We start from the raw sequence: 7,773 nt of genomic DNA, 5'->3' as shown, positions 1-7,773 counted from the left end.
AAAACAAAACAAAACAAAACAAAACAAAAGAAAACACTAGTATTGTGCAGGGAGTGGCAGCAGCAGAGGGAGCTGGAGTTAGGCAGGGCTTCTTAGAGGCAGAGACATTTGATCTGACTCCCAAAGGACAAGCAGTAATTGTCCCAGTGATGAGAGAGGTGGAATATCTTGAAGGAATAGAGTCTAGGAAATGGAATATATATGAGAAGTAGCCTGAAGAGAAATGGGTGAAATTTGCTCAGCAAAGTGAAGTGACATCATGGAAAGTCTACTGGGTTGGCAGACCACATGGTGACCTCAGAAGGTTATTTCTTCCCCATGTATCTGGGCCCAAAGCCAGCTGACAGGAGGTGAGGAAGGAAGGGCTGGGTGAGGAAGCAGAAGCAGGAGGTGTGGGTTGTGGTCTGAGGGTCCAGCAGGAGTGCTCAGCTGACTTTTACCCAAGATGGACCAGAAAATGCTTTGCAGGCTGGGGGGACACATTCACACTCGCACACATCAAATCGTCTCTCTCTTTCCTTTAAAACATATCTTTGTATTTTCAGATTTCAAAAATAATACATGTATAAAATACCTACAGAATGATCTAACATAGAGAATAAAAATCTCTAGTAATTTGGCCAAGTGTGGTGGTTCATGCCTGTAATCCCAGTACTTTGGGAGGCCAAGGCAGGAGGATCACTTGAGGTCAGCAGTTCAAGACCAGCCTGGGCAACATGGTGAGACTTTGTGTCTACTAAAAATTTAAAAATTAGCCAGGTGTAGTGGTGCTCACCTGTAGTCCCAGCTACTCAAGAGGCTAAGGTGGGAGGATCACTTGAGCCTAGGACTCTGAGGCTGCAGTGAGCTATGATGGCACCGCTGCCCTCCAGCAGAGTAAGGCAGAGTGGGAGGCTGTCTCTAAAAAAACAAACAAAAAAAAAACTCCAGTAACCACTGTTAATAATTTAGAGTATATTCCTCCAGATTTATTATATGTGAACACTAATTTACATACATATTTTTCTTTCTTTCTTCTTCTTTTTTTTTTTTCGAGACAAAGTCTCGCTCTGTCTCCCAGGCTGGAGTGCAGTGGCACGATCTGGGCTCACTGCAACCTCCACCTCCTGGGCTCAAGTGATTTTCCCACCTCAGCCTCCCTAGTAGCTGGGACTACAAGTGTGTTCTACCACACCCAGCTAATTTTTTTTATTTTTGGTAGAGGTGGGGTTTCATCATGTTGCCCAAGCTGGTCTTGAACTCTTGGACTCAAGTGATTTCACCCACCTCAGGCTCCCAAAGTGCTGGGATTAACAGGTGTGAGCCACCGCGCCCAGCCTACCTTACATATATTTTAAAATAGAGCATGTCTGTATGCGTGTGTGTATTTTTTTTTTCTTTAATTTTAGAGTGTCCCACTCTGTCACCTAGGCTGGAGTACAGTGGCTCAATCACGGCTCACTGCAGCTTCAACCTCCCAGGCTGAAGTAATCCTCCTACCTCAGTCTCTGGAGTAGCAAGGACAACAGGCACCCATCACCACACCCAGTCAATTAAAAAATAAAATTTGGTAGATACAAGGTCTTCCTATGTTGCGTAGGCTTGTCTCAAACTCCTGGGCCCAAGCGATCCCCTCGAACTCCCAAAGTGCTGGAATTATAGGCATGAGTCATTCCACCTGGCCCTTATATAATTTTTTTAAACAAAACTTCAAAATACATGAAGTTAAAACTGATGGAACTGAAAGGAGAGATACATAACTCTACCATTATGGCAGGAAGCTACCACTACTCTCTCAGTAATCAATAGAACTAGTACACAGAAAAGTACGAAGGATATAGAACACCTAAATAGCACTAGCAACCAACTTGACCTAATTTTTCTTTGGGGGACACTCCACCCAACTACAGCAGAATACATATTCTTTTCAAATGCCCATGGATCATTCACCTTAAAATAGACAACATTCTGGGCCACAAACATAAACCTTAACAAATTTAAAAGAATGGAAATCACAGAAAACATAGCCTATGTTCATAACATTATTAAATTATAAATCAATAACAGAAAGCCATCTAGCAAATCCCTAAATATTTGTTTTTGTTTGTTTGTTTTGAGATGGAGTCTCTCTCTGTCGCCCAGGCTGGAGTGCAGTGGTGCGACCTCAGCTCACTGCAAGCTCCACCTCCCGGGTTTAGCAATTCTCCTGCCTCAGTCTTCCGAGTAACTGGGATTACAGGTGTGTGTCACTATGACCAGCTAATTTTTGTATTTTTAATAGAGATGATGGGGTTTCACCATGTTGGCCAGGCTGCTCTCAAACTCCTGACCTCAAATGATCTGCCCACCTAGCAAAGTGCTAGGATTACAGGCATGAGCCACAGTGCCAGGCCACAAATCCCTAAGTATTTGGAAAGTAAAACAATGCACTTCTAAATAACCCATAGACCAAAGCTAAAGTGATAAGTGAAACTGGCAAATATTTTGAACTAAAGGAAGATGAAAACATATCAAAATCTGTGAGATGCAATGAAGTAGTGCTTAGAGGGAAACGGAGCCTTAAATACCTAGATTGGAAAATAAGAGGCCAGGTGAGGTGGCTCACGCCTGTAATCTCAGCACTTTGGGTGGCTAAGGCAGATGGATCATTTGAGGTCAACAGAGTGAGACTCCATCTCAAAAAAAAAAAAAAAGAAAGAAAGAAAAAGAAAATAAGAAAGATCTCAAATCAATAACCTAAACTCCTGCTATAAGAAACTAGAAAAAAATGAGCAAATTAAACCCAAAGCAGACAAAAGGAAGGAAATAATAAAGACAGAATAGAAAACAATGAAATTGGCCAGGCTCAGTGGCTCAGGTCTGTAATCCTAGCACTTTGGGAGGCCAAGGCAGGTGGGTCACTTGAGGTTGGGAGTTCGAGACCAGCCCGGCCAACATGGTGCAACTCCCTCTCTAATAAAAATACAAAAATTAGCCAGGCATGGTGGTGCGTACCTGTAGTCCTGGCTACTTGGGAGGCTGAGATGGCGGAACCGCTCGAACCCGAGAGGTAGAGTTTGCAGTGAGCCGAGATAGCACCACTGCACTCCAGCCTGTGTAACTGAGTGAGTCGCAAAAAAAAAAAAAAAAAAAAAATTAATGAAATTGAGAACAAACTGTAGAGGAAGTCGATGAAACCAAAAGCTAGTTCTTTGGAAAAAAAATCAGTAAAATTGATAAACCTTTGGTCAGACTGACGAAGAAAAACAGAGAAGAGACACAAACTATAAATAACAGAAAAGGAAGACATCACTACAGACCCTAAAAACATTAAAAGAATAACAGAGGAGTACTACAAACATAAATACCCATACATTTGACAACTTAAATGAAATTGTAAAATTTCTGTTGGCCAGGCGCGGTGGCTCACTCCTGGAATCCCAGCACTTTGGGAGGCTGAGGCAGGAGGATCGCTTGAGGCCAGGCATTTGAGACCAGCCTGGCCAACATGGTGAGACCCTGTTTCTACTAAAAATACAAAAATTAGCCGGCCATAGTGGTGCGCCTCTGTAATCCCAGCTACTTGGGAGGCTGAGGCAGGAGAATCGCTTGAGCCTGGGAGATGGAGGTTGCAGTAAGCTGAGATCACGCCACTTCACTCCAGCCTTGGCAACAAGAGAGAAACTCTGTCTCAAAATAATAATAATAATACTAATAATAATTAATTAAATTAAAAAGTAAAATAAAATTCCTATACATCAGGATAAAAAAAATCCCCATCATCTGTGCTGTGTGGGAATTTTTTTTTTCTTTTTTCTTTTCTTTTGAGACAGGGTCTTACTCTGTCATCCACGTTGGAGTACAGTGGAGCAATCATGGCTCATTGCAGCCTCAACTTCCTGGGTTCCAGTGATCCTCCTGCCTCAGCCTCCTGAGTAGCTGGGATCACAGGCATGAGGGCACTATCCTCGGCTAATTTTTGTATTTTCTGTAGAGACTGGGTCTTGCTATGTTGCCCAGACTGGTCTCAAACTCCCAGGCTCAAGCAATCCTGCTGCCTTGGCCTCCCAAATTGCTAGGATTATAGGCATGTGCTACCACACCCAGCCCCTATATAATTTTTTAAACAGAGTGAAAGACACAAACAGCCAAATTCACTCAAAATGAAATAGAGGATTTCGACCGGGCAAGGTGGCTCACGCCTGTAATCCCAACACTTTGGAGTTGGGATTATGAGCCCAGGGGTTCAAGATCAGCCTGGGCAACATAGCAAGACTTCCTCTTTAAAAAAAAAAAAAAAAAAAAAACCCAAGAAGGAAAGTTTCCAGTCTAACACGTAAAGAGCTTGGAAATCACCTCTACATTCAAACAAGTAAAAAGCTGAAAAAACTGAAAAACCAACTCTTGTTAGGTCCATCAGAGAAGTGGGGTCACACAGCAAATTGTTGTGCCCTAAATTGGTGAGCCAGTCAGATAAAATCACAATTTTTTTCTTAGACAGGCTCTTGCTCTGTCTGGAGTATAGTGGCACAATGATAGCTCACTGCAGCCTCAAATACCCGGGCTCAAGCAATTCTTCTGTCTCAGCCTCTCTAATAGTTGGGACTACAAACACGAGCCACCACACCCAGCTAATTTTTCAATTTTTGGTAGAGATGAGGTCTCCCTGTGTTGTCCAGGCTGGTCTCAAATTCCTGGGCTCAAGCAATACTCCTGCCTCAGCCTCCCAAAGTGTCGGGATTACAGGCATGAACCACGATGCCCAGCCTGAGAATCACAGTTTATGGGAGCAGAAATTCACAAGCAGCAACCTCCACAGGAACCAGTGCCACTGTAGGAAAACCTGAAGTGTAATTGACAAATTGCTGTAGGCTCAATGTGAGCAACTCTGAAAGTTAAAAACCCCAGGGGGCGAGGGTCAGGGGTTATTGAGGCCGGAAGTGAGTATAATAAAGTTTCTATAGGGAGGCAGGGCCAGAGGAGAAAGTTGGAGTGGTGACCTAAGCAGGCAGTGGTGTAATCTGGAACCAAATCGGCCCGCAGTGCGATGCGGAGACTCCATGAGGCCCTGCTTTGCTCTTCCTCTTGGCCCTGCTCTGCATCCACTGAGACCGCTTCCTTCCTGTCCTCATTTTGCTAGCTCCAATCCACAGCTGTTGTAGCAGAGGATGCTAATGGCCCAGGCTCACTTCCACGGGCTATATGGAGGTCCTGCAATCAATGCGTGCCCTCGACTTCAACATCCAACTCAGGTCACTCAGGGAGGCAGGCCATCAGTCTGGTGTGTGATGCTGTGCCCGGTGCTAAGAGGGTGACAAGGAGGAGAAAGCCCTGTAGCTGCCTGCTCAGCTCTATCCTGGGAAGGAGTAACCTGAAATTTGCTGGAATGCCAATCACTCTCACGGTTTCCACCAGTAGCCTCAACTTCATGGCCACAGACTGCCAACAGGAAACAACTGAGGATGTTGCCTACGTTGCCAAAGACCCTGTGAATCAGAGAGCCTGCCACATTCTGGAGTGTCCCAAAGGCCTTCCCAGGATGTCATCAGCACCATTGACCAGACCTTTGAGTTGTGCTTCAAACAATACCTCAGGAACCCACCCCAACTGGTCACCCCCATGACAGGATGGCTGGCTTTGATGGATCAGCTTGGGATGAGGAGGAGGAGGAGGAAGAGCCACCTGACCATTAGCACTACAATGACGTCCCAGGGAAGGAACCTCCTCCTGGGGAGTTGGTAGACATGAGGCTTCGGGAAGGAGCCGCTTCAGAGGCTGCTTGACCCACTCCACCCAGTGTCTGGTCCCCCAGCCACTTGGGAGCTACACTGCCTGTGGGACAGCCTGCTGGGGGAGATCCAGAAGTCCACAAACAGATGCTACCTCCACCACCCTGTCCAGCAGGCAGAGAGATCTCTAGTGATCCCTCCTGTGTCAACATCCAGAACCCAGACAAGGCCCAGCAAGAAGAAGGTGGTACTGGGCCCCCCATCCTGCCATCAGTGGCAGCGCACCCTGGGACCTCTTTGACATGAAGCCCTTTAACGATGCTCTTTGGGTGCCTCCCCCTCCCCAGCGGTGTCTGTGGCTGAGCAGCTCCAAGGGGAGCCCTGGTTCCATGGGAAGCTGAGCCAGCAAGAGGCTGAGGCATTGCCACAGCTCCACGGGGACTTCCTGGTGCAGGAGAGCACGACCAAGGCCAGTATGTGCTTACTGGCTTGCAGAGTGGGCAGCCCAAGCATCTGCTACTGGTGGACCCTGAAGGACTGGTTTGGACAAAGGATCACTGCTTTGAGAGTGTCAGTCCCAGCACTTTGGGAGGCCAAGGCGGGCGGATCACGAGGTAGGAGATCGAGACCATCCTGGCTAACAACGTGGAACCCCGTCTCTACTAAAAATACAAAAAAATTAGCTGGGCATGGTGGCAGGCACCTGTAGTCCCAGCTACTCAGGAGGCTGAGGCAGGAGAATGGCGTAAACCCGGGAGGCGGAGCTTGCAGTGAACTGAGATAGTGCCATTGCACTCCAGCCTGGGCAACAGAGAGAGACTCTGTCTCAAAAAAATAAAAATAAAAATAAATAAAAAGAGAGAGTGTCAGTCACCTCATCAGCTACCACATGGACAATCACTGGCCCATCATCTCTGCAGGCAGTGAACTGTATCTATAGCAACCCGTGGAGCCAAAACTGTGATCTGCCCCAGCACTCTCTTCCAGAAGATTCCACCCTATTCCCTAACTCTGGGGACCCCATTTGGGAGTGTTTTGTGGGTTTGGCCTTGTGTCAGAGCTGAGAGTAGTGTGGACACCGGGTTTAGTATCCAGCTAACTGAGACAGTCTGAGTCAGAAGCCTGGGGGAGAATCCTGCTTCTCCCCAAACATTAATCACCGAAGTATTAATGAACAGAGTGGCCCCTTACCTAGGCCTTTCCTGTGCCAATCTGATGCCCCTTCCCCAAGAAGGTGAGTGCTTGTCATGGAAAATGTCCTGTGGTGATAGGCCCAGTGGAGCAGTCACCCTTCTGGGCAAGGGGGAACAAATCACACCCCTGAGCTCTGTGTTGTACCCCCTCCACAACCCCCACCCCATGTTTAAACTTTGTGCCTTTGACCATCTCCTAGGTCTGAAGACATTTTATGCAAACAGTTCATGCCAGATGTGGTGGCTCACGCTGTAATCTCAGCACTTTGGGAGGCCAAGGCGGGTGGATCACTTCAGATCAGGAGTTCAAGACCAGTCTGGCCAACATGGTGAAACCCCGCCTCTACTAAAAATACAAAATTAGCTGGGTGTGGTGGTGTGCACCTATAATCCTAGTTACTAAGGAGGCTGAGGCAGGAGAATCCCTTGAACCCGAGAGGTGGAGGGTGCAGTGAGCCAATATTGTACCATTGCACTCCCGCCTGGGCGACAGAGCAAGATTCCATTTCAAAAAAAAAGAGTTCATGGGTCCCTGAGTTCAATGACAGGGATGCTGACACTTTCTTGGCTTCTGGGACCCTGTTTTCTCCTTGCTCAGCACCCTCTCTGGTTTGGGTTGGGAGAACAGAGGCAGGAGTGGCAGCTATCCCCTCTCCCTGGGGATATGCAACCCTTAGAGATTGCCCCAGAGCCCCGCTCCCAGCCAGGGGGAAGATGGATCCCTCCCTTGCTCAGTGCCTCCTGGCCGGGGCCCCTCAATCCAAGGAGTCTGTATACACATTTCATAAACCCCACCCTCCCATGATGCATGCCTATTGTACTCTACAGCCAAAATGTAGCCCTTCCTCCTGGAGCCTCTGCCCTGCCTCCCTTTCTGAGAAAGGAGGGGTGGG

General features: G+C 47.2%; 1 pseudogene; it reads left to right on the top strand.

The window, feature by feature from the left end:
* The first annotated feature begins 5,160 nt into the window (after nt 1-5,160).
* Nucleotides 5,161-6,651, top strand: LOC105543800 (annotated as a pseudogene).
* The last annotated feature ends 1,122 nt before the right edge of the window (nt 6,652-7,773 follow it).

The sequence above is a fragment of the Mandrillus leucophaeus genome, unplaced genomic scaffold (genome assembly GCF_000951045.1).
Source record: "Mandrillus leucophaeus isolate KB7577 unplaced genomic scaffold, Mleu.le_1.0 Scaffold290, whole genome shotgun sequence".
NCBI classification, from domain to species: domain Eukaryota; kingdom Metazoa; phylum Chordata; class Mammalia; order Primates; family Cercopithecidae; genus Mandrillus; species Mandrillus leucophaeus.
This window is presented reverse-complemented; position numbering and strand designations above follow the sequence as displayed.